This window comes from Pseudonaja textilis, chromosome 1 (assembly GCF_049901715.1).
Source record: "Pseudonaja textilis isolate UNSWEBS1 chromosome 1, rPseTex1.2, whole genome shotgun sequence".
Taxonomy (NCBI): Eukaryota; Metazoa; Chordata; class Lepidosauria; order Squamata; family Elapidae; genus Pseudonaja; species Pseudonaja textilis.
In genome coordinates this window covers 232,114,934-232,140,002 of record NC_141990.1, presented here as the reverse complement: position 1 = coordinate 232,140,002, position 25,069 = coordinate 232,114,934, and the positions used below count along the sequence as shown (strand labels likewise).

General features: G+C 36.6%; 1 protein-coding gene across 8 annotated transcripts in view; it reads right to left on the bottom strand.

Moving 5' to 3' along the window:
- Positions 1–25,069, bottom strand: part of TSPAN4 (tetraspanin 4) — a 754,211-nt gene that overhangs the window by 643,805 nt on the left and 85,337 nt on the right. Inside the window, exon 2 of one of the 8 annotated variants that reach the window (XM_087920958.1) lies at positions 21,239–21,409. The exons of the other annotated variants lie outside the window; for them this stretch is intronic. The gene's annotated coding sequence lies outside the window, so the exon portion shown is untranslated. The remainder of the gene's footprint in view (positions 1–21,238; positions 21,410–25,069) is intronic. 8 annotated transcript variants of the gene reach the window in all.

The window sequence follows — 25,069 nt, the reverse complement described above, 5'->3', positions numbered from 1 at the left end:
ACAAAGCTGAGAAAGAACTGAGACTTTGTTTCAAGGACATTGCCTGCTTGATAAGATAGAGGGAAGAGCATGGGAGAGTATTATTACAGGTGCTCTTCTGGGTTTCTATCAACAGCTGGAGTCTGGTGTTGAAACTTAGGAAAAGAAAAGGTGATAAGTCTTTGGAGAAGAGAGTTATAACAAGAGCCTTGGATAATCAAACAAAGTGCAGTGTGCTCTTTTTATTCTTTTTGAGCTGTGCTACCCCTCCTCATCAGTTTACTTTTTTTTTTGCAACAGCTATTTGGATTTTTGGCTCTCTGGAACTTCTTTGTTTTTTCTTCTTCTTGTATTTGGAAGTTAAATCTCTACATCTGCTTTTTATTTTAAAGGAAAAGCTTTAGTATTAATGCTTCCCTTCCTTTTCTTTTTAAGGGAGTAGCCTTTTTCTTCTCTTTCCCTTCCTGGTATTTTTGTCTTTCCATCTACCTTTCATATTTTTTTTCTTTTTCTTTTTTTGGTTTATTTTTATGCATACTTTTATACTTGAGACCTCTTAATTGGATTAAGGTGTTGAAGAACCTGAAGAATTTTTCTTTTTTAGCCTTTTTCTTCACTTTTTCGCCTTTTTTAGGATTTTACAACTTTGTGTGTGTGTGTGTGTGTGTGTGTGTGTGTTCATGGTGTGTTTATGGTCTTTTCCTTCATTTTTGAATTTTTACTGTCATCTAACCAACCGATTGGATTAAGGTATACAAGAACCTGAAGAATTTTTTTCTTCTTTTTCTATTATTATTACTATTTGGCTTCTCTTTTCTTACTATTTTCCTACTTTCTTCCTACTATTTTTATTTGGAACTGCAATTGGTTATTTTACAACTGGATTAAGGTCTAGAAGAACCTGAAGATTTTGAACTCCTCAAAATGAGTAGGAAATTAACAGCTCCTGGTTTTTTCAACTTCCACATCTTCCTCTCCACCATCTGGAGGACAACGTTCAATACAGACAATGTTAAGACAAGAAAAAGTGACCCTGCAGATGGTTATGCAAGGAATTCAAAATATTCAAACAAGATCAGATAATATTGAAAAGAGAATAGAGAACATTGAACAAAGAACAGAGAACATTGAACAAAGAACAGGGAAAACTGATGAAAAAGTGGAGAACATCCGACAAATGATGATGAAGTATGATGAGAGACTCCAAAAAATTGAAGAAGAAGATAAACAAAGAGACAAGAAGTTTGGAGACATTGATAACAGATTAACTGTGGTTGAACAAGATAAAAGTGATATGCTGAGATGTGAGATGGAGAGATCAGAATTTTATCTTAGATTTCAAAACACAGAGGAAGAAAAAGGACAAAATCTAGCTGAGATAATGATAGAAATATTTGGCTGAAGCTTTGGAAATAACTGAAGAGAAGATGATGGATGGAATAGATGAGGTTTATCGGGTCTTCACAAGATATGCAATGATAAATAGCTTACCAAGAGAAGTTCACATCAGATTTACAAAGAAAGCCATTAAAATGCAAATATTGTAAGTGGCAAGAGAGAAAATATTGAAATACAAAAATAATTGTGGTCTTGAAACAAGTACCCAGAAGAGTGAGAGAGATGAGAAGGGAATACCGATTCTTGACCAAATTATTACTTTAAAAAGAGGTGAATTATAGATGGCTGATTCCAGAAGGTTTAATGTTTACATGGCAAGAACAGAGATATAGAATTGACTCAATTGAGAAAGCTGAATCATTTTACACAGAATTTTTCAGAGGGGAGGAAGAGGCAGAAAAAGAAATTTCACTAATTTAATTCCAAGAGGACTCCCAAATGACGACTGAAAAAGAAGAAGGTGCAGTAGGTGGAAAGGAGGAAGCCAAAGAACAACGTGAACCAAGATCCACAAGAGCTGTTAAACCTAATTACAAAATACAGCCATGGAAGAGAAAAAAAATGATTACAGTTAATATAAATGGACTTAACTCAGCCGTTAAAAGAAGGAAAACCTTTCATAAATTAGAGAAATTAAAATTTGATATAATCTTCCTAGAAGAAGTACATATTAAAAAACAATACAAAACAATTGTTGATACAGCCAAAATTAGGGAAAATATTCACTTCCTTGACACAATGTGAGAAAAGAAGAGTGGTTTTATATATTAAAGAGACCATCTCAGCGAAATTGATTTATACTGATGACGATGGAAGAATATTAATGGTGGAAATAATGGACAATAATATGAAAACACTCCTGATTGCAATTTGTACCCCGAACAACAAACAAGAAGAATTCTATAAAAAATTACATATGAAAATAGTTGAATTGGACTACGTTAATATAGTTATGATGGGAGATTTTAATGGAATTGTAGACAATAAACTGGACTACACAGCACAGAAAACAATAAAGCAAAATAGAAAGACTCTCCCTAAATCATTTTTTAAAATGGTAGATGAAATAAACTTAAAAGATACATGGAGAGAAAGAAATGCTAAAACTAAACAATACACCTTCTACTCAAATAGACACTTATCATGGTCCAGAATAGATATAATATGGATGTCAACAAAATTGTTAACTAATATTCAAGAAATAAATATTGAAACAAGTACTTGGGCAGATCACAATCCAATGACAATTAAATGGAAAGGACAAAGAAGAAGAATCTAGATGGACGTTAAATAATACTATTTTAAAGGGAAAAGACTTCACACAGTGGATGGAGAAAGAATTGGCCTTTTTCTTTGGAGAAAACAAAAAAGAAGATACATCAATCCAAAATGTATGGGATACAATTAAGGCATATGCCAGAGGCTTGATAATAGACTATACAAGGAAAAGAAATACCTTGAAAAGATTAGCCTCTAAGGCATTAGAAGATGACTATAAAGGACTCGAAAAAGAGCTACAGAAAATGCCACAGAGAAAGGACATTAAGTTAAAAATGGATATAACCAAACATAAAATGGGTCTAATAGAAAAAGAAGAATTAGCACAAAAAATTAGAGGTGCCAAACTATTTTGAAGATGCAAATAAACCAGGTAGATGGTTAGCATATAAACTGAGAAAGGAGAAAGAATCAAGGAAAATATTGCAATTAATAGATGACCAAAGCCAAGTTTGCTATGGTAGTAAAGAGAAGAAGGAAATTATTCGAGATTATTATGGGAAACTATACACACAAGAGAATATTGATGAGGAAAGAGTTAAACAGTACTTACAGAATGCTAATTTACCCCAGATACCTAAAGAGATTGAAACAATGTTAGAAAGCAATATAACGATGATGGAGTTAACTGAAGCACTTAAGAAACAAAATAATGGAAAGGCACCAGGCCCAAATGGACTTCCAGCAGAATTTTACAAAACATTACAAGAATCATTGAATTTTCCACTGCTAGAAGTTATGAATGAAGTTATGTTTAAGAAGACAATACCTAAATCATGGTCAGAAGCTTATATCACAAAAGAGGAGACTGATCCATTACAAATCAAGAATTATAGACCTATCTCCCTACTAAACACAGATTATAAAATCTTTTCTTCAATATTGGCAGAAAGACTTAAAAAATATTTAAATAATTTTATCCATCCTGACCAAAATGGATTTCTGCCAAAGAGACAAATCAAAGACAATGTGAGAGTAATCTTGGACACTTTGGAATACTACGAGGCACATCCTGAAAAACAAATGGCTTTGATATTTCTAGATGCACAGAAGGCATTTGATAATGTAAATTGGCGATTCATGTTATTACTGCTGGAACAGATGGGCTTTGCTAGAAAATTTATTCAAGCAATAGAAGCTATATATCATAAGCAGGTGGCAAAGGTAATGATAGAGGGAGAACTGACAGAATCTATCGATATAAGAAAAGGAACAAGACAAGGGTGCCCACTATCACCTTTGTTGTTTGTGTTAACTTTGGAAGTGCTAAACAGAAATATTAGAGATGAAAAGAATATAAAAGGAATGAAAATCAAAAAGGAAGAATTTAAGTTGCAAACATTTGCAGGTGATCTGATTTTTATCTTAGAAGACCCACTAGAAACAGCATCAAAATTGATAGAAAAGATAGAGACATTTGGAAAGGTGGCTGGTTTGAAAATAAATAAAGATAAGACAAAGATCTTGACAAAGAATAAGCTATCAAGACAAAAGGAAGAATTGGCAGACCTATTGAAAATTCAGATCATGAATAAGTACTTGGGGATATACTTGACAGCAAGATGCAGTATACTAAAAGAGAATAATTATATCAAACTTAAACAGCAGATAATGCTAGATTTGGCGAAATGGGAAAATTTACAACTGTCATTAATAGGGAGAATATCAACAATCAAGATGAATATATTACCCAGAATTTTATATTTGTTTCAAACAATTCCAATTAGGCTTGGAAAAGACTACTTTGAAGATTTAAATAAAATTGTGTTGAAATATATATGGCAAGGTAAGAAAGCGAGAATAAAGTTAAAACGTTTGCAAGATGCTAGAATAAGAGGAGGATTTGGTTTGCCTAATTGGGAGTTGTATTACCAAGCTACAACTTTGATGTGGGTTAAGGAATGGATAACATTAAGAAATACTAGATTGTTGACATTAGAAGGACATGACCTGTTGTTGGGGTGGCATGCTTTTTTATGGTATAAAGGAACTAAAACACGGGGGTACTTTAGAAGACATTATATACGGGAGTCTCTGTGGTTAAATTGGGAGAAGATTAAAAGACAATGTTATTTGAAAATTCCAGTCTGGCTATCGACTATTGAAGCATTTTCTTATCCTATAATTTACAAAAAGGAACAAACAGTTAGATATGGTGAAATATTGAAGGAAGGGGAGCTACAGCTTCTCCCTCATTAGGCACCAACTCTCTGTGACCCCTTCATTTAGAACATAAACTTTGTTGCAAAATGAGAAGACAGCTATGAGAGACTGCAGTGTAATGGTTTTGATTCAGACCAGAATGATGAAATCCAGGTTCAGGTCCATCCTCAACCATGCAAATGTGTTGGTGACTTTAGAGTTACCAGTAATTACTCCCCCTCAGCCCAGCCAATTATTTTCCATTACAGAATCAGTATGACTGGGATAAAATGGAGATCCCCATTTAACGTTCCTTGACCTTCTGCAGGAAAGATGGCATGTAAATCTAGTACATAAAATAAATAAGATAGTTGAGCCAAAACACAAAAGAACACAAATATTCTTCCTTCTCTTCACCACAGATTGTTTTCGCCAAGAGAGCCGTAGAGTGCCCTGTTCCATTGTCTGGTTTTTCCTTTTGTGCAGAAAGGGTTTTTGAGTGGATGGGAGGGGGAACTACTCTCTTTATAGATAAGACTACAAAATGGCCAATTTTCTCTCCCCTCCCCCAAATTTATATCATTTTTTTTGAAATCTTTGTTCCAACAACTGACAATACCTAATCACAGAGTGTATAGGAATACTTTTACCCATAAGTCCAATAACATGGATGCCCCACCTTTGTGTGGCTAGACCCATTGGAAAATCAAAGTTCTCCGTGCCAGTCACCTTTTGAAAAAGTCAGAAGTGGCTTCATTTTTCACTGGGTTCCTCCTGTCTAAATAAAGGGGGAAGAAATTATCGCAATCTGAAGAAAGGAGCCAGTTAGACTACTGCAGTTTGGTTAAAGTCCTGTGGGTGATAACAAGAATGGGCTATATATGGGGGTTGTTTTGATCCTGCCTCACAATGCATCTAGAGATTCATCACTAAATTAAAAAAAAAAAGCTTTGTTCTGCTTTTGGCAAAAAGCAACCTTACTTGACAGGCCAAGGAAATGGAATAATAATGAACATGATACGAACCAACTTGACATCTCCTTTCTCTACTGTATATACGTAAAGGAAAGCTCTTGTTTAAGTTCCTTTAAAACATTAACATTTTTTAAAGCTTTATTGAAGTCATCGAACCTCTCTGGTTGTTCTTTGATACCCATCCTCCAAACTGTCCATTAAGTGTCAACAAGCAGATTAATGAAAGCAATAATCTCTATTATACAGTAGATATATGTGTATTCGCACATGCATACAGACACTCCCATTCATAAACAGATCCAGAGTAATCTACCAATTTCCAAAGAACACAGAAGCCACCTGTGGCCAAACTTTCACCAGCAAGAAACTGGATAAAGGAGATGAAAACAAAGCACAATGTTTGTAAATCTTTAAAAGGTCAAAATAAAGAGGGAGAGATAAGAGATAAAGAAAATAAATGTCACATTGTCTGCATAAATCCAGATAGACTCATATGATAGGAAGAATAAAATCAAAAGTATTAAGAATTGCAATTTAGGAAAAGGTTAAGGATTGTAGAATAAGATGGGAAATGAAAGAAGTTGTTTTAGGAAAAGATTTGTTGGAGTAAAAAAATAACAGTTTCAAGAATAGGTAAAATGATATGCAATAAAATGATGGGAGGAGTATTACTCCAATGCTGCTGTTAAGAAGAAAGAGAACAAATGGAGAGAAGATCTAGTGAACATATAGCATATTCCTGCATTCTTCCCTCAAAGAACTGTGCCCATGCTATAACCATTTATTGAGATTAAAACATCTATTAACTTATCGAACACCCCTTTCTTATAGGAACACATTGCTGTATGGTTATTCCACACTTCCAACAAATTGCCCCTCACTGCCTGTAAACCTCTCCCTAAGATTTAGGAAGACACAATGTAGTAATTGGATTTGGACAACAAAGAAGTAATCTACCATGTGAACACCATAAGCCTCAGAGAAGGAACAGTTTTAGCTCCAGAGAGGCTGATCTAGAAAAAGCAAAGCAAGATCAGATCTGTTAGGGGAAAAAACCAAACTGAATCATTCCAGAAGACACTGGCAAACTACTTCCACATTGTTGCCAAGAAAATCAGAAAAACATGCGCATGGAGCCATTTGAAGTTTGCTTTACCTTTTTAACTTCCTCGGTGATTATGTGTTGTACTATACTGCACTACACTGTACTGTAACCCCAAAAGAAAAGGCTGATCTTCCACCAGCCTCTCTTTCTGCTGCCAATAGCAATAGCACTTTGACTTATATATCGCTTCATGGTGCTTTACAGCCCTCTCTGAGAGGTTTTACAAAATCATCATATTGCCCCCAACATTTTGGGTCCTCATTTTATCAACCTTGAAAGGATGGCAGGCTGAGTCAACCTTGAACTGGTAAGAATTGAACATCAAACTGCTGGCAGAAAGCAGTAAGCAGAATTAGCTGCAGTACTGCATTCTAACCACTGCGCCACCATGGGTCAATGCAAAGTCATATCTCACAGCTCTTCTCTGGGAACTCCATCTCTCTATCCACTTTGCCCTTCATCCTTGTAAAGAGGAAGGGAGTGAAAAAAGCAAATTAAGCTTCCTTAAACTCTCTCTATAGAAATGTCACTGCTGCATTTTTTTTTCTCTCTCTCTCCAAAAGTTAAAAAAAAACAAATCAGCAGAAACTGAGAATGTCTCAGTCATATTTACAGTAGCTGGAAGACCATAAGTAATGCTTGCTTCCCTTCTGATCAAGGAATTTGTGACTGGGCATGGCAACAGAAGGGGATACATGTTTCTCTAAGTCAGGATTTCCCAATCTGGGCAACTTTTAAGATGTGTGGACTTTCAACTCTCAGAACTTCCCAGCTCTATGTCTCAAAGTTGCCAAAGTTGGGCAACCTTTCTGTCAGGGGATAGCAGGTGTTTGGGTCATCTATGTTGTCAAAATATACAACATAATTCAGTTCTCTGATTTGAATGAAGGTTTAATACTCCGTCCTCAATGGGTTGCGTGCAAGGCCCAAAAGATTTACAGGAATAGGATACTATATGAACAGAGCCACTTATGCTCAATGCTTATTTTAAAGGTCAACCAGCTGAACAAACAGACATGCTTTGCAATGTAATCCACATTCTTACATCTTTTAGTAAATCTGTAGCAAACAGACTAAAGCAGACTCTAGACTAAAGCAGTTCTAAAGTCCTAAGCAGCACCTCCTCCATCTTTATACCAACTCCTGCTACTAAACCTAGTAAGAAAAGATCCCATGACTACTCAAGAACGAAACTAAAAAGAAGCCACCTTCAAACCTGCTGCACTCCTATCATGAGGAGGGATCTTCTATACAGCTTTCATTAACAGATTGGCTGCCCTTTATTCGTGACTGTAACCTTCCATCACTCACACTGTCAACCCAATTTTAATGCAGGAATGGAACTTGATGAGATGTTCCAGCAGATTGGAGACGATATTTGGCTCAATTCCCATTCTTCTGTGATGCTGAAAGAAGCAAATAATCACACCAAAAATATGTCCAGTCTCACTGATGAGCAAGAGCACCACAAATCAAAGACAATACTGGGTGCATTCAAAATGCTGCTGTGCACTGGACAAACTTGGGAGAGGAAGATCAACATACAAAGACAGAGGTGGTATTCAGCAGGTTCTGACCAGTTCTGGAGAACCAGAACTGAGTAGTTCAGAGAACCGGCAAATACCACCTCTGACTGGAGATTTTACAGTATCCTTCCCCTGCCATGCCCACTAAAAGCCATGTCCACAGAACTGGTAGTAAAAAAATTTGAATCCCACCACTGTACAAAGAGTTTAAGTTTCAAGTGCAAGTTGTTTTTATCTTTAAACTGTTTTTAAATAATCACTTTTGGCATGACAAAGAACCTAGTTTGAAAGCACTGGCATTCTTTGCCTTGGGAGGAGGGCAAAAACGCTACTGTCCAATCATAACTGGAATAAAATTATGATTTCTATATTGTTTATACAGGAAGCTAATTCAACCCCAGATAACATTTTGAAACCTGCCTGCAAAATGAATGACAAATTTTTTTATCACACAGTGATTATCTTTTTATATTTCGGTGATACCTCCAGATCTCAAAATATTATGCATATCAATGGAAAGGACCAAATGTTTTATGTACATTATGGTACATGTATCTACAACAGCTAGAAATTTCAATAAAGCTAGCAGCCCCTAGGAAACTATGTGTTGGTAGCGTTTCTCGAATTTGTGAGGAAAAACAACAACAATAACAATGTGACAGACCACCATATTGTAAAGGCCCCATATAAACCCTCAGAGCAAAAACACACCAAGGGGCTGGCATTATAATCACCTTATTCATAAATTGGCTGGATAGACTTGTTTTCATATTCTGAATATAGCCTCCTAAAGATTGATTTAAAAGCATTACAGTTCTTGCGAATTTAATAATATCCTGTGGGTCAGCAAGTGAGGTGTAGTTGCCTTGCCTCATTGCCCCAATTTGTCCACAAGCACAAGAATTTTCACCTCATTTCTTTCATGGATTGGAATTGGAAGAGAGATACTAAGAAATGCTTGTCACTTATCTGATTTACTTCTTATGCAGGCCAAAAAAAGCTTCCTAAGTGTTATTAATCAAACTGAAGGAGGCTTGAAAACAAAACACACATTAATAATTCTTGGAAGGGAAAAAAACACAACTGACAGCTGACTAGAACTGTGACACAGTTCACTACCCACAAGTGAAATAAGCTCTTTCAACAACTAGTAGGCATAGTTAGTGGGCAGCCCTGTTCATCTATTGATCTAGAATCTTCCATCAAACATCAGCAAAAGGAACCTGTTCATTTTTTTAAGGTGCCTGGTAATAAATCACAGGGAAGCTATTTCTCTGCTAAAACAAGTTTCTTGTACCATTAGGGAGACTGAATGCAGATAGCATTTGCAAAAATATTTGAATGTTTAAGCAATGAGTAAAAGGAAACCAAATATATTAAATATAACACTGTGGTGAAGGGAGTGTTTCATAAGTTTTTAAATATATATATAAGGGATGATGGAAGTCAGGTAAAATTCAGGCTTTTGTTTCAAAAGGATTTAACTCCTTTTAGTTAGACTTCACTTTATAGCCCCAATACTTTCTTTGTATTTTAACATCTTCCTCTACCCAAACACATTTTTTTCCTCTTCAGACCTTCCATTGTTATTCCTCTTTTTGAACTCTGGTTAACACTTTTTTAACACATACTATTTCTCAACTTAACTCTTGTTCTCTTTTATTTCCTGTCTTCTTGCTACCCCTCTCCTTTTCTTAATCACTTCTCTTGTTTCTTCTATTGTACATCTTTCTTCAAGGGTTTGGTTTGGTTTGAAGGCAGTACTCACAAGACAGGAGGCCAGGAAAATATTGTCTCTTCTTCTGTTAATACAAGGCCATCCCTACCCCTTCTGCCTTCATCCTTCTCCCAACAGTCTCTGTGGAAACTTTCTTCTGTGGAAAAGAGGAGTCTTTCTTTTGCAGGCCTCCTTTGTCTCAGTCCAGTTCCTCCAGGCTTCCTTTAGAGCCATTAGTGTTTTCTGAGCTTGGTTGTTTGTTTGCAGACATTTCATTATCCCTCAAGATAACTTCATCAGTACTAGGTAAGGCATTAGATAGCTGCACTGATTGTGTTCCTGGCAGTGGTGGGTTTCAAAAAACGTTCCTACCTGTTCAGTGAGCATGCAAGTAGAGCATTTGCTAATGACCTTCTCCAGCAGTCGCTGTGTGTGAAACAGCTGACAAATCCGCTGTGCCACGCCAATCAGCTGAGCTGGAAAAACAAGGTATAAAGCACAGCCTAGAGCCCGGGTGGGCGGGCAGGTGTAATAGCTGATCATCGGAGCAAACCAAACCGGTTCACTCTCAACTGTTCTTCGGAGCTACCGGATCGCCCAAACCAGGCCAAACCGGTAGCATACCACCCCTGGTTCCTGGTCAGGTAATGAAAAGTCTGCAAATGAGCAAATTAACCAAGATCAGGCAGCACCCAGTTCTACCATTCAAACCTGAGCTAGGTATTTTCTTCTATCAGTAGCTTCTCCCTTTTCTGTATTAATAGGCTCTGTATAACAAATAGGAAGGTGACTTGACTACAGTCCTCCCCCTCCCAAGCAAATATTCTTCTCTCCCAGGTTTCGAAGGCTTTCCATCTGTTGGGTTTCTGGCTGCTGAAAGCTTTCCTGCTTTTGTCTCACCTACACACACCTACAGTTCCAAAAGCAATTTCCCCTTCCACAGCTCACCACTCTATCCTTTTTCTCTTTAGCCTGTCTTTTGAACTGAGAGATGCTTACTCTGAATGAAATTTGTGCCTTCTGTTTTAGATCTTCTTTTGCCTTTTCTTTCTTTTTTCCCCCTCACTCAGCTCACCCACCTTCTCCAATTTGCCACGTTGACATTGCCACGTTGATGTTCTTGTGGCCCACAGTCGTTTTTGTAGCCAATGGAGCTAGTACTCAACTGCCCCTATTTAGTGCTTCTCATCTCTGCTTCCCTCCTTCCCAAGAAGCTGGTTTTTTTCATGCTGTAGGAAATGCGCTCTGTGGGTAGCACTAATGGGTGACTTAATTAATTAATTAAACCAGTGAAGGTGACCTTGGTGAGGGGAAGGTAAAACTACCCTCTCTCAGAAAGATAATTAATTTGCATAAGACAGCATTTTATAGCATTGGGGAACTATATCTTTCATATCACCAAATTCCCGGCCAATAAAGCATTGTCATGTAATTTACTTATACATCACTTACCCTGCAACAAATACAGGTAGTCCTTGAGTTACAACAGTTCATTTAGTGACTGTTCAAAGTTACAACAGCACTGAAAAGAGTAGCTTATAACCATTTTTCACATTTCCAACCCCTGCAGCATCCTCATGGTTACTTGATCAAAATTCAAAAGCTTGGCAACTGACTCATATTTATGACAGTTGCAGTGATTTACTTAACAATCGTACAAGTAAGGTCATAAAATTGGGTGAAACTCACTTAACAAATAACACAGCAACGGAAATTTGGGGCTCAATTTTGGTCATAAATTGAGGATTACCTGTATATAAATATTGTAGTCTCAGTGTCTCTACAGAAAAGTAGCCAGATTTGTAATAGTCCTAAACTTTGTAGGTTGAAAGTATCATGTTAGGAGCTAGAATAGAATAGAATAGAATAGAATAGAATAGAATAGAATAGAATAGAATAGAATAGAATAGAATAGAATAGAATAGAATTCTTTATTGGCCAAGTGTGTTGGACACACAAGGAATTTGTCTTGGTGTAAATGCTCTCAGTATACATAAAAGAAAAGATACATTCGTCTAGAATCATCAGGTACAACACCTAATAATAGTCATAGGGTACAATAAGCAATCAAATCATACTAGGAAACAGTCAATATAAATTGTAAGAATACAAGTGACAAAGTTACAGTCATTCAGTCACAAGTGAGAGGGGATGGGTGATAAGGAGTGATGAGAAAATTAACAGTAATAGTAGTGCAGATTTTGTAATAGTTGAACAGGGTCGAGAGAATTATTTGTTTAGCAGAGTGATGGCTTTTGGGGAAAAACTGTTCTTGTGTCTAGTTGTTCTGGTGTCCAGTGCTCTATCAGTGCAGTGTGCTATCACCTGATGTCAAATTGCAAGCTAAGATTTTCTGTTACATATCAGCCAAAATCAAGACTGGCTTTCATCTTCAATAGTCAAAGTGGCAACTGAGATGCAGCACTATAATAGACAACAGGGAGTCTGGGGAGTGTTTCCAAAGTATTTGTGAATACTGCACTTTAACCACTGCGCCACCAGGGTTGCAATGTAGACTAGCCTCCTCGTGGGGCACCACAGGAAATGTGACTTTGTCACAGCTAAATAGTCTACACCAGTGATGGCTTTTTCCTCGTTGCATGCCAAAAGTATATGTGCGCGCGCACCTCCAACCATAATGCAATGCGTGCGTGATCCATCCCCACCCCCTTGTGCATACACACGACTCCCTGTGCACACACCACGTGCCTCTGTGCATGCGCGTGTGACCCCTCTCATGCCCCCGCCCCCTTCACATGTGCACATATCTCCCCCCAGGCATGCGCGGCAGATACCTGACAATCAGCTGGCTGGCGGGGGGTGCATGCACATGTGCAGTGGGGCTGTTCCATGCAACCTCTCACATGCTGGCAGAAATGGTTCTGCATGCCACTTCTGGCACGCATGCCATAGATTCACCATCACGGGTCTACACCAATGGCCCCCAACCTTTTAGCACCAGAGACCAGTTTCATGGAGAGGAGTTTTTTCATGGCCCAGAGGAGGCGTGGTTTCACATGCTGCCTGCATCCTGTGTGTGGGGCTTCATTTGTTTTCATGGCCTGCTTGCTAGCATGCTGCACACTGGTGTCGGACCATAAACCGGGGGTTGGGGACCCCCCTGGTCTACACATTCTGGCTGCTGGACCTCCCAAGGATCTCCCAGCAAGAAGCAGTAGCATGAGTACCAAAAATAAAAACAACACTTAATGCTGCATTTTGTAATTACCATATGAAATAAAAAAAAATGTAAGTATACTTTGAATGGCATATTCACATTTCCCAAGTACAGGCTTTTCCAACAGATGTTTAATTTTTAACTATGCTGGCTAGGAATTATGGGAGCTGTAAGTCCACCCATCCAGAGGTCACCAAGTCAGGAGAGGATGCCACAATATTGGCAACAATGCTAAGAACAATGGAGATCGGCCAAATGCAGTTGGAAAAAGAGATCTAGCCATATAATGAAAGGATATCCCAAAACTCAAAACATTCCTTAAAGAAAGAGTGATCTTTCTAAGAATAGGCTGGCTAACAATAGCAGGAAAACAGTACATTTTGGTTGTAGCAAAAACATATCTTTCAAAGCTATTCATCAGAAAACAATATTCATTATGGCAACAATTTCCATATTTTTACAAGCGTAAAAGTAGTAGCTCTCTGTTTTAGGTTGCTTGCAATGTAGAATTCAATATAAATGAGACAACAGAAAGAGAATGTAAATGGAGGCAGGAATAAACAAGTGAAAAATATCTATTTGTTTTAGTTATATATCCTGGAGACTAAGGCACTGGGCCAAAGATTTCATAGATCTGAAGAAAAACAACATTTTTCATATTCAGGAGCTCTGGAAATACTGATTTTCCCTGTCATTTTTTTTTAACCTCTCTGCTCCTCAATGTTTAATTTCAATTGTTCCAGAAATGGATGTACATTTTGACAAAATTAAAACAATTTTTTCATCACGTTTATAAAAATGGTGGTTGTTGCAACTTTCCCAGAGTCAACAAATGGGACAACATGTAAGTGTGATAGATGAAAGGAGGGAGGGAGGGAAAAACACAGAAAATTGAATGCATAAAAGTTATTTTAATAGGACAACATATAAGTATGATGGATGGAAGGAGGGAGGGAGGGAATCACACTAGAGAAATGAATGCATGAAAATTATTTTAAAACATTTTGAAAAGAAATACATCTTAATAACAATACAGATGGTTTTCACAAAAAGATTCATTGGTGGATTTAAGATAACATGATCAGATCTGTTTGACTGTGAGGTCAAACCATATTATTAGTTTTCTCCCAGCTGGAGCTTTCTTCAAATTTCAGAATGTATTCCATCATAAATGTTTTGCTGGAAAAGATCATTGTAAAGGCAGTCCTTGACTTACGACCATAATTTAGCCCAAAATTTCTGTTGTGAGATATTTGTTAAGTGAGTTTTGTCCTGTTTTACAACATTTCTTGCCCCAGTTGTTAAATGAATGGCTGCAGTTGATAAATTAGTAACCAGGTTGTTAAGTGAATCTGGCTTCCCCATCGACTTTGCTTATCAGAAGTTTGTAAAAGTTGATCACATGACCCTGGGATGCTGCAGTGGTCATAAGTATGAAACAGTTCCCAAGCATCTGAATTTTGATCACATGACCATGGAGAGGCTGCAAAGGCCATAACTGTGAAAAATTGTCATAAATTACTTTTTTCAGTGACATTGTAACTTGGAACAGTCACTAAATGAAGTGTTGGAAGTCAAACTCTACCTATGCGCATCAGTGGGTTTTTCCATTATGGCTATAATCTTAAATAAAAGTTACAAACTGGCTGGGGAGCAGCCTGATTATTTGTTCGCTTGTAATTCAAATTTTAAAGACCGGCCAACTAGTAACAACTCTGATTGACCTCTGACCTTTTCTATTCAAAATGCCAGCAGGCACACCAGAATTTGCTCTGAGGAGAAAAGATCTGGATAGCTATGACTATCCAGAGGGAGGGCTTAATATTGAGCAAAAGCAGCTAAAAAGGGTTGATGAATCTTAAATAAATACAAGGGGAAGAATTAAGTAATCCTTTCCATCTGTAGGATTGTTCCTAAGAATATACAGGCCTAAATCAAACAAACCAGTAATCTAAGCCAATACAAAGCAGCTTAATATGAGCAAAATATTTTTGCTGCATCATTAAAGGGTAAAGACTCCTGTAACTCTAGTGCAGGAGTGTCAAACTGGATTTCTTCGAGGGCCAGATCAGCATTGCAGTTTTCCTCTGTGGGCCGGCAGTAGGGAGGGGGGAGATAGGATGGACAGCCTCCTGCATCACTTTGCCACTCCATCCTGTCCCACATGTGTCCCCCCCGCCCGTGGTCCATTTTGGCAGAGTGCCGCAGGAAGCCACCCAGGCTGAAGCAGGGCACGGGGGCCACGCACACCTCCCCGTGCCCTGTTTTGGCTGCAAGAGGCACTGAGGACCTGTTCTTTGCTATTTCCAGGCCAGCGCCACGGGCCAAGTTTAAGCACACACACCCCGGGGTGAATCCAACCTGCGGGCCTTGAGTTTGACACCCCTGGTCTAGCTCAATGTCTCAATGGAGAAGGAAAATACAATATGGAAATAATCGCCATTTCATTCTCTGGTGATGTTTTTTTCATCTTCACAATGTGAAACCAATCATATTTTTTAAAAAATTATCACCTGAGTATTAACTAGATCAAATTCTACTTAGCTATTCAAGATCAGCCAAGGTTTGATGGCTTGTTGTTACCACCATGCAAGGGCCTTTACCATTAGGAATAGTCCTTATTCAGAAACTACAGTTGGTACAAGTGACTCAGTTGTTAAGCCAAGTGATCTTGGGGGAAGGGGCAGGGAGAATCCCATGACTCTGCTAATTTTGCTTCAGCTTTCCTTTCCTTTATACACCCAGAAGAATATGACTGCAGACAACTGGGTAAGGCCAAACATTGAGGAAGGTTTCTGGAATTCTGCTCAAGAGGAAGGCTGGTGCCTCATACCCCTTTCCCCGCCATTAGGATAATTAGCAAGAAGACAACTGATGTTTGCATGTATATTCATTGGAGAGAAAGGGATTACCAGAGAGTAATCAGGCACACAATGGACATCAAATACATCAAAAATAATCCAGTAGCACTGGCTGCATGCCAGGTGGGCTTGTAGCTGTCAGCCACAAGCCATTTAAGGGCCAAACAAAAGGCTTCAGGGTGAAACTGACTAAGGTCTTGTCAGTTTCAGATTACAGCACAGAGTTGAATTGTTAGCTTGCAGGTAACACTTTTGAGGGAAGTGCTACACTACACCAGGGAAAGCAGCTCAGGAAGATACAGCTTGTTTTTCGGGGGCGGTGGGAGGGGTCAGGTATAGACAGGTTTTAAATGTGTATTGGTCACAAAAAAGTCTTTTTCATCACTGTCTGAGGCAGTTACTACATGAGGGCTACTTGTATTTTTTGTTAACTTCTAAAAAAAAATAATCTCATCATTTTTAAATCACTTTACATTTCTGATTTCTGTTGGAAATATCAAAAGAATTAACCTTTTTATTTTCAAGAATAATTTTTTGAGGGGGGAGAGAGAGAGAGAGAGAGAGAGAGAGAGACTATCTTTCAACAGACAGTCCAAAATACAATGAGTAAGAATGTCATCTATTCTTTCTACTTCTACACAGTGTAGCAAATGGTCTTTGGAATAATCAGTCTGATGGATATATCAAATTTGATGATTGTTACAGTAAAGATATAATTATGCAAATGTGCTTATGTTGTAAGTAGTATCATAGATTTCAGACTTATCTTCTCCATCTGGGCTGTATCATCATCACCCAAGCAATGGAAAAGCTTTTCAAAGATATAAAACCACCACCTGTAAAATACAGCTGGCAGACTGAATGCTGCTGCATCATTTTGAAAAATAATTACATCTAAAAGTCGGCTGACTAACCAACACCCTACTCAGAATTAAGCAATTTGCTGGTAACTGTTCATCTAAAGTAAAGGGAGCAAACCCAAATGGAACAGGGAGATTTTATAAAGTGATTTCACACAAAAAAAATGCAGAAAAGTTGTATTGCTAATTACAGATGAGATAATTTTCACACTACATTGTGTCTATAAGCTCAAGACAGGTCCATTCTGTGGTTTGGTCTACATATTATGCACATATAGGCAAACAAAACTTATTATTCTCATAATCTCTGCATCTAACAATTATACTTAACTAAATAGGATGTTATTAAAGGCCTTTCTACAACAGCTGCAGTAAATAGTTTGTAATTGCTTGTGCAGAAAAAAAAGACCGCAAAGATTTGGACAGCAAGGGACAAAATCTGACCTACAAGACTGTTATATAGATGTGGAGATTTGATCATAATGGCCAGAACTACTTCAATAATACTAATCTGAATGCCTCAGTTTATTTCATCTGCTGGAAAATAAGGTAACCTTTAATAATCTAGACTCTAGAATATTAGCATGACCAGCACAGAAGCTGACTAATCAGCTGGAATTAAAATTCCAGTTCCAAGTACTGATTCATTTTCCAGGAAGGAAAAAAAAGCAATGTTTGCAACTTCAATTAGGACTACCATCTGCCCATCATGTTCATTTGATGGGACACTGCAACCGCTCTATTTTAGAACAACAAAGCCAAAATCTAAGAGGAAACCAAGAGTTTCATGTAAGAAGCTAATGGCAAACTTGACATCCTGCTGCCAAGAAAACTATATATGGTAATAATAAGGATGGAAATCTGTTTCAAGAACAGTGATTTGCATTTTGTTCCATATATTTTTTACATAATCATTAGACCACAAAGCCTCACCTTTAATTAAGATAACTATATCCACAGCTAAATCAGTTTGTTTAGGCTGAGTAAGACACAACTGGCTGTATTAACACAACACACTAATTTAAGAACAGACAAACCACGTCCTATTTTACAGCATTGTGTGAACACAATACTGTTACACACCAGTTTTCAACTTTCTCAAAAAGCATTCTTCCAGAGACCAAGTGACTATACCTAACTTAAAAATAAATGTGAGCTTCCTATCTCTTGGGATTTTAGCCAAACACTAAAAACAGAAAAATAAAATACAAGAACCAATTCCATTATAACATGCCAGTATTACTGAAAACTGATTGGCCTTGTTTATTTTGCATTTATATCCATTTTTATGGTTCATAATTCCATCAATTGCTAAACTAAATTTTAACAGATTGTTAAGGAAGATAAATTCAACACAAAGAATAGCTATTATAAGATATACCAAATAGCACAGCAGGTTTATGGAAAATTCGGGGTTTTTTAATCAGAGACTTTATTAAAATAGATCAAATAATATTAAAATAGAAAGGGCAATCTGAAAGCCCTTAATCTTCAGTGTAACAATATGCCCTAATCTTAAAGCAACTGATAAACCCTAAACTAGTACTTTCTTCAGGAAGAGAATTATTTGTTTAGCTAGTCTGGGTGTTTTTTGGAATTATGGTGTAATTACTGTCATTCACTGTTTTCCTATATCTCCCTTCCCCAAGAAACTTTTTATATTAGGACATTTTGCTTCATTAGTTTAATAAGGATATTTATCTTTCAAATGCTCATGTGTAATGCTGCATGGTTACCTCTTGTCGTTTGTGATGGGCATGTTTGATTATTTTGTTATTTCTAGACTTTGGACAAGAACAGTACCTGTACCTACTGTGAAATACTTTTCCGGACATTGATAAATGAACCCAAAAGAAAAGGTCTCTGTCTTCTAGCTAAAAAACAGAGCTGAAGACTTTTTCCTATCCTATTGAATAAACTTCCTGCAGTCATCACATCAACTTTAATTGAATGTAGTTTAGCTCTTCCTGTATTGTATATTCTACTATAACGATCAACTTGGAAGTGTTAAAACATATGGGACCAGAAAAACCATGTCTTATTTTTAGCATACAGTAACATCATCTCAATCCTTGGGACATTTAACTTTTCCATTAATATTCTGCCCTTTTTGAATCAGATTGGATTGTTCACCTTATCTTCTGATGTTTAGAAAAGCAATCGTGGTAAGTTCAACTGCCATTCTCAGTTCCGTAGATGAAGCTATAAGAAAGAAATATATTCATTCCCAGGGAATAATCAGTGTGATACAGTAATCCAATGCTCTTTGTAACCCAATGTGAAGAAATCCAGATGTGAGATGGTAAACAGATATATTGTATAAGATATGATGTTGCCTACATAACTGTTCTACTAATGTTAATCAGCAGTAACTCCTGCTATTCATCAGTATATGAGTATGCTGTGAGAAGAAAAGGGACTGCTTCTTGCTGGCTGTGTAGATCCAGATTATGCGTTTTCCAACCCACCTCATTGCAGGAAACTTGTCTTCCCTAATTTTTTGTTTTCCTAATTGGACTCACCTTCTGGCTAATTAACTAAGTTCTTCACTGGTACTTCTTCAGCCAGTCTCTCCCTGCAAAGCCATGTTGTCATATCAACAGCACCTCCTGTTGGTGAACCAATCGGAAGAACCAAAAATGGTTCTTCAAGAAGACAGAACTTAAGCTTGAAGGAAGGAAGATTTACTTCATGAAATAGGAAGCAGTCTTAAGCTCTGCCTACTCTGGTTATTTATAAACATCACCATTAAAATTATTCAGTTTTGATTTAGTTAATTTTTTCCATATCATCCACATTATCTTTTCTTGCTGTATTGGAATGTAGTCTGAATTCCCAGGAGGCAGGGGCTACATTCCAGAGGGCAAAGAGGCAGCAAAGCTTAGATAGTCTGTTTGGGAGAAAGATGGTAAGAAGGCTCCTCCTTAAGAATTTACATAAGCTATTCTGTAAATAAGGTAAAATGTGCATAATGTTATAGTTTCATATAGAGGAATAATTTAAAAACTTAATTAAACAAACCCTTAACTATAAGAAGGCACAAGATTCATACTTCAAAGTTCTGCTGAAGAACATCCTTTTTTGAACCTACCAGGATTGGGACCCTAGTGATAAAAACAAGCAGCATAAATTTCTGGAAAAGGCTATACAAATGCTTTTCTATTATTCTCACTCAATGCATTAAATTAGATAAACAACTCAAAGAACAGAACAAAATAGTCCCCCAAATCCTATTTCTCCAGGATTACTTCTTTAGAAATTGAGTTCATGCCCAAAATTATATGATTAGAAATCTGAAAGATTTACAGAGACAGCCTTTCATTTCAACAATAAGAAAGACATCACTATAAATTCTAATAAATAAAATTAGATGTCAACTTAGAAAGGAATATGGGAAGAACGACACTGTGGTTTTAAATGTCTCTGATATTATAAAAGGTTATAAGGGATTGCTGGCATGGCATTTATCAATACACTTCAGGATGATAACTATGCCTTCCCTTTTTTAATTTCTTTTGCCTACGGACGGACCATTTTACATATCTTCTCAGTTTCAAACTGGGACATACATTTTAAAGCATCACAATTCCAAAAGTTAACCATTAACAAATAAATAAACCTTTCCAGAAAGTATTAATTTCTGTTATGTTTTGGAAGTGTGGAAAGAGAGGAGGGACTTTTGTGAAAAGGCAAAAGAAATATGGGTAGAAATCCATACAGCAATGCAAAAAAAAATTATGGATTGTTATACTGAAACCAGAATTACTCATATTAGGTTTTATAGACAAGGCATTAGAAAAGAAATATGGGAAATTAATATTGTATATACTAACTGTGGCAGTAGTATTGTTTGCAAAAAAAAATGTAAAAATGATGAAATGCATACCATAGAAACCTGGATTATTAAATTAATTGAACTTGGAAGACATGGCAAAGTTGTCCGGTTTGGTCAAAATAAAAACAAGAGTGTTTTAAAAGACTGGAATTCATATATGAATTTTTAGATGAAAGAACAGAAAAAATGAATAAATAATTTGGATATTAAAAATGATAGAAAGAGCTTGGAGAAAAATGTTAGATAATTAGTTGATAGAAGGGCAGAAGGTACAATTATAACAAAAAAAAACCTTTTTTGTTTTTTGTTTTCTTTTTCAGTTTCTTGTTTCTGTATCTAACTCTTTGTTCTTATTTGTGTATGTCTGTAAAAATACTTTTCTCACCTCTATGCTGTGTTATATGTCTTCTTCAATTTTGAGTCCTCTATGTCTATGGTAATTCTCTATCATCCAGGTCATGGTTGTCCCAAAGGTGCTTTTTCAAAAGGCAACCGGACTTTCTTTGTTTCTTCGCTTGAAGAAGTTTCACTTCTCATCCAAGAAGCATCTTCAGTTCTGACAAAATGGTGGGGATGGAAGGATTTATATTTAGATCCTCTATCAGAGGCTGGGAAATTTGAGGATTCTGCACACATATCTTCTGTCATTTATATGTATGGTTTGTAATAATTCCTTGGTTTGTACTACCCCCCCCCCAAAAAAAAAAACTTCTTTTTTACCCATTTGTCTCTACGAATATTTTAAAATCTTTTAGCATTTTTTGCCTTTGATGCCTTCTTCAATTTCAGTCTGTTTGTTCTTTGTTTGTTTTTTTAATTGCTATTTGATTTCATCTGTTTAATTTAGCCGTAGGGCAATTTATAAACCAAATATTTTAACCTCTTATGCTCACAGAAATCCTCATAGGGACATATTAAGGATTTTCTCTACGATTCTAAATTCATCTAATCTTATCTAATCTTTATTTAATTTCATGGGATTTACAGCCAAGTAGAAATACATTAGTATTGCCGCCTCCACAGAAATTCCAAATGCTTCTTTTTTTCCAGGATAATCCTGGAAATCACTATCTTTAGAAAAACTTGGAGGAAGTACGTCATAAAATCCCCACATGCTTTGTATTTTTGGTATAGCTGATCCAAATCCAGATCGATCAAGTTAAGTCCCACTACTGATCTCAAGAAGTACATTTTGGTAGCTATACACATTGACAATAAAGTTATAATTCTTGCCAGGTTTCATCCAATAAGCAGAACCATGGATTCAGGAATTTATGATGAATATTTACTGAAGAAAGTTGGGCAATCATAACTAAAATGTTGCAATTAAAGAGTAAGTCCTACAAAAAGTGGTTGAACCTTCTTCCATTATCCTTCCCTGCTTGACATAACCAAATGCTTAACTCCTTCTTTTAACAGATAACAGATAATCCGAGTTGGAAGGGACATTATAGGTCATCTAGTCCAACCCCACCTCCCCCACCGCCTAAGCAGGAGACCCTACACCATTTCTGACAGATGGGAGTCCAATCTCTTTTTGAAAGTCTCAAGTGATGGCACTCCCACAATTTCTGAGGGCAAATTATTCCATTGGTTGAATGTTCTGTCAGAAAGTTTCTCCTTATTTCGAGGTTAAATCTCTCCTTGTTCAGTTTCCATCCATTATTATTAGATAGAAGATGGCTTACAATTGTTTTGTAATTCTCAGGTTATGTGATCTCCATATTTTATTTTCCATCACATGTTCATTAAAAAAAAATCCTTAATATTGGACTAGATCTTTTCTGGAAATATTTTTGTCCTCTGAAGTCTGTAGCAATTAACAAAAAACAAGCCTTCCCTCAAACCATCTTCAAATAAAATCTCTGGAACACTGGTGGGGAGCAGAGCTTCACAGTGGGATGTGACTGTAATATATGGGCACGATGCAGACTACTGAACCCCATGTTTCATTGTGTGTTTATTTTGCTGCTTACCTTCAACATTCACTATATTTATAATCCAACAGAGAAGCAAAAACTTGGAGAAATGCGTTGTCACTAATGCAGAAGGTGATTCTATTAAATCTTCACACAAAGTTTCCAATGAATGGCAGTAAAACTTTATTTAAATGAGTGGTCTAAAGTAAAGCTTCCAAATACAAGATGAACTTGGGAGAACAAACACATGCTGTACCACAACCTTAAGGCTGAGCTAGAACTTTTCTGGCATTTCCACCACTGGACCATTGACAACTTTCCAGGTCAAGAATAGGGTTCTTGTATTCTAGTAGCTTTCCCTTCATTGATAAATTGAAGAGGAAGGATATGCTTGCTCTACTCACTTTCACTTTCTACATTAGCCAACCCTTTGCTATTTAAATGTGGAACAGCACATTTATGTTCTTTTAGAGTTACAGTTGTACTTGTACATGCCCATGTCATTCATTAGTACAGTTCAATTCAAGAGTATCTTTATTTTAGTTTATTTTTTTCACCTAGCAGTTCAAGATGGACATTGAGTTGGTCATTTCACCTCCAGCATTTTTTTTCCATGCCAGAAAACTCTTTGCTTCCTTATTTGAAGCAAGGCCAGGAAAAACCCCACCAAGCTGCTCCAACCTTTTAGTAACATGGATGTCTCACAGGACTCATAGTCTGAGAAGCTATTTGCTCAGAAGGGAATATAGTTTCCCTGAAGACTTCAGTTGACTGCAAGATTGGGAAAGAATATAAATATAAATGTCCTGCTGCTCTTTCAATCTCTTTTGCACATTGCCTCCAGCACCTAATTTGGTAGGTAAGGCAATTAAGACTTAAAAATAAATAAATATACATTCTTATACCGGTGACCAGAGATATTTGTCTTGATCCTGAATCTCCTCTCTTCTCCCACTCCCTTTTATTAAATCCACCTTTGCTTCTACGCTCCATGTCTCATCATTCTTAGCCTTGCACTCATGCCTCAAGTCAGATGAAATACAATAAATCTTCAAAATTTGATGACATTTTATATCATATCTTCATATAATAGGTTTTCCATGTAAGCCAGGATTTTTAGCTGATCTTTCAAGTGAAAATCCTTAAGCCAGGCAGTTTTAAAATGTTATTAAAATGAGAAATGTACCATTTCTAGTGCTGAATGTAAAGGAAATAAAATTCATTTTTGTAGCGCAAATAGACCCATCTGTTTTAAGAACTGCAGTACAAAAGAAGTAACAGTTACGAGCACTAAATATTAATGCTGCCTGATCTGCAGTCCTTGAATAAATAACCATTCAATGTAGAATTCCTATGTGTGACACAAGCTAATGGGTAATTGATAAGATTACATTAAATCACTATTTTATATTTTGACTTTATGTAATTACACAGATAAGCTAGCTGGTTGATTGATGCACATTACATATTGACACAAAGTAAATCAGTTATTCTTAGAGTTCACTTCCAGATAACTAGATATCAGTTACAACTACCAAACAGCTAAACTTTTTTTTTTGTAAGAATTATAATAAATTATTGGGGATCTTTTGTGGTATTGTACTATTACACTGTATTCGAATACACTGTATCCATTACACCTCATTCATTATTCATACACACCTAAGCCATCTTGCTTATTGGTCAAATATGTTGAAAAGGATGAGGGTATCTAGGAAAAGTGTCTTAAAGTATATCCTCACTTTGGAATACAGTGAATTTTATATCTGCATTTCACCCAATCGGAGAAAGCTCTGCCCAGCTTCTACACATCTATCCAATCAAGGCTAAGTCCATCATGTTTAATTGTTCATTCAGTATTGTGCTTCTCATATATATCATGTATCCATGACTATGGCATCTTTGCTATGGCAGTTATATAATAACATGTTCAATATTCCGTTTTGTTCTGATGTATTTCATCTTGTTTAGTTGTACAAGGTTTTAACCAGTTGTCTGATTTTCATCACTCCTTTATCAATGCTGGACAAAGTCCAAAGCATCAATAAATACTACCTGGCCTTAACACCCAAAAGGATATAAAATGGAAAACATGATATTGTTATAATTGTTGGTTGGCACTGTCCAGTCAAAATCAAAAATATCTCTCTCTTCTACCTCTCTTTTAAAATCCATTCTACCCTTTTGACTTGCAAATCCTTAAAATAATATATTTATATGATTTGGCTGTATGTACTGTATGCAGATTATATTACTCCCAAATGTAGATATTTTTGAAATGATGTTTTCTACTAACT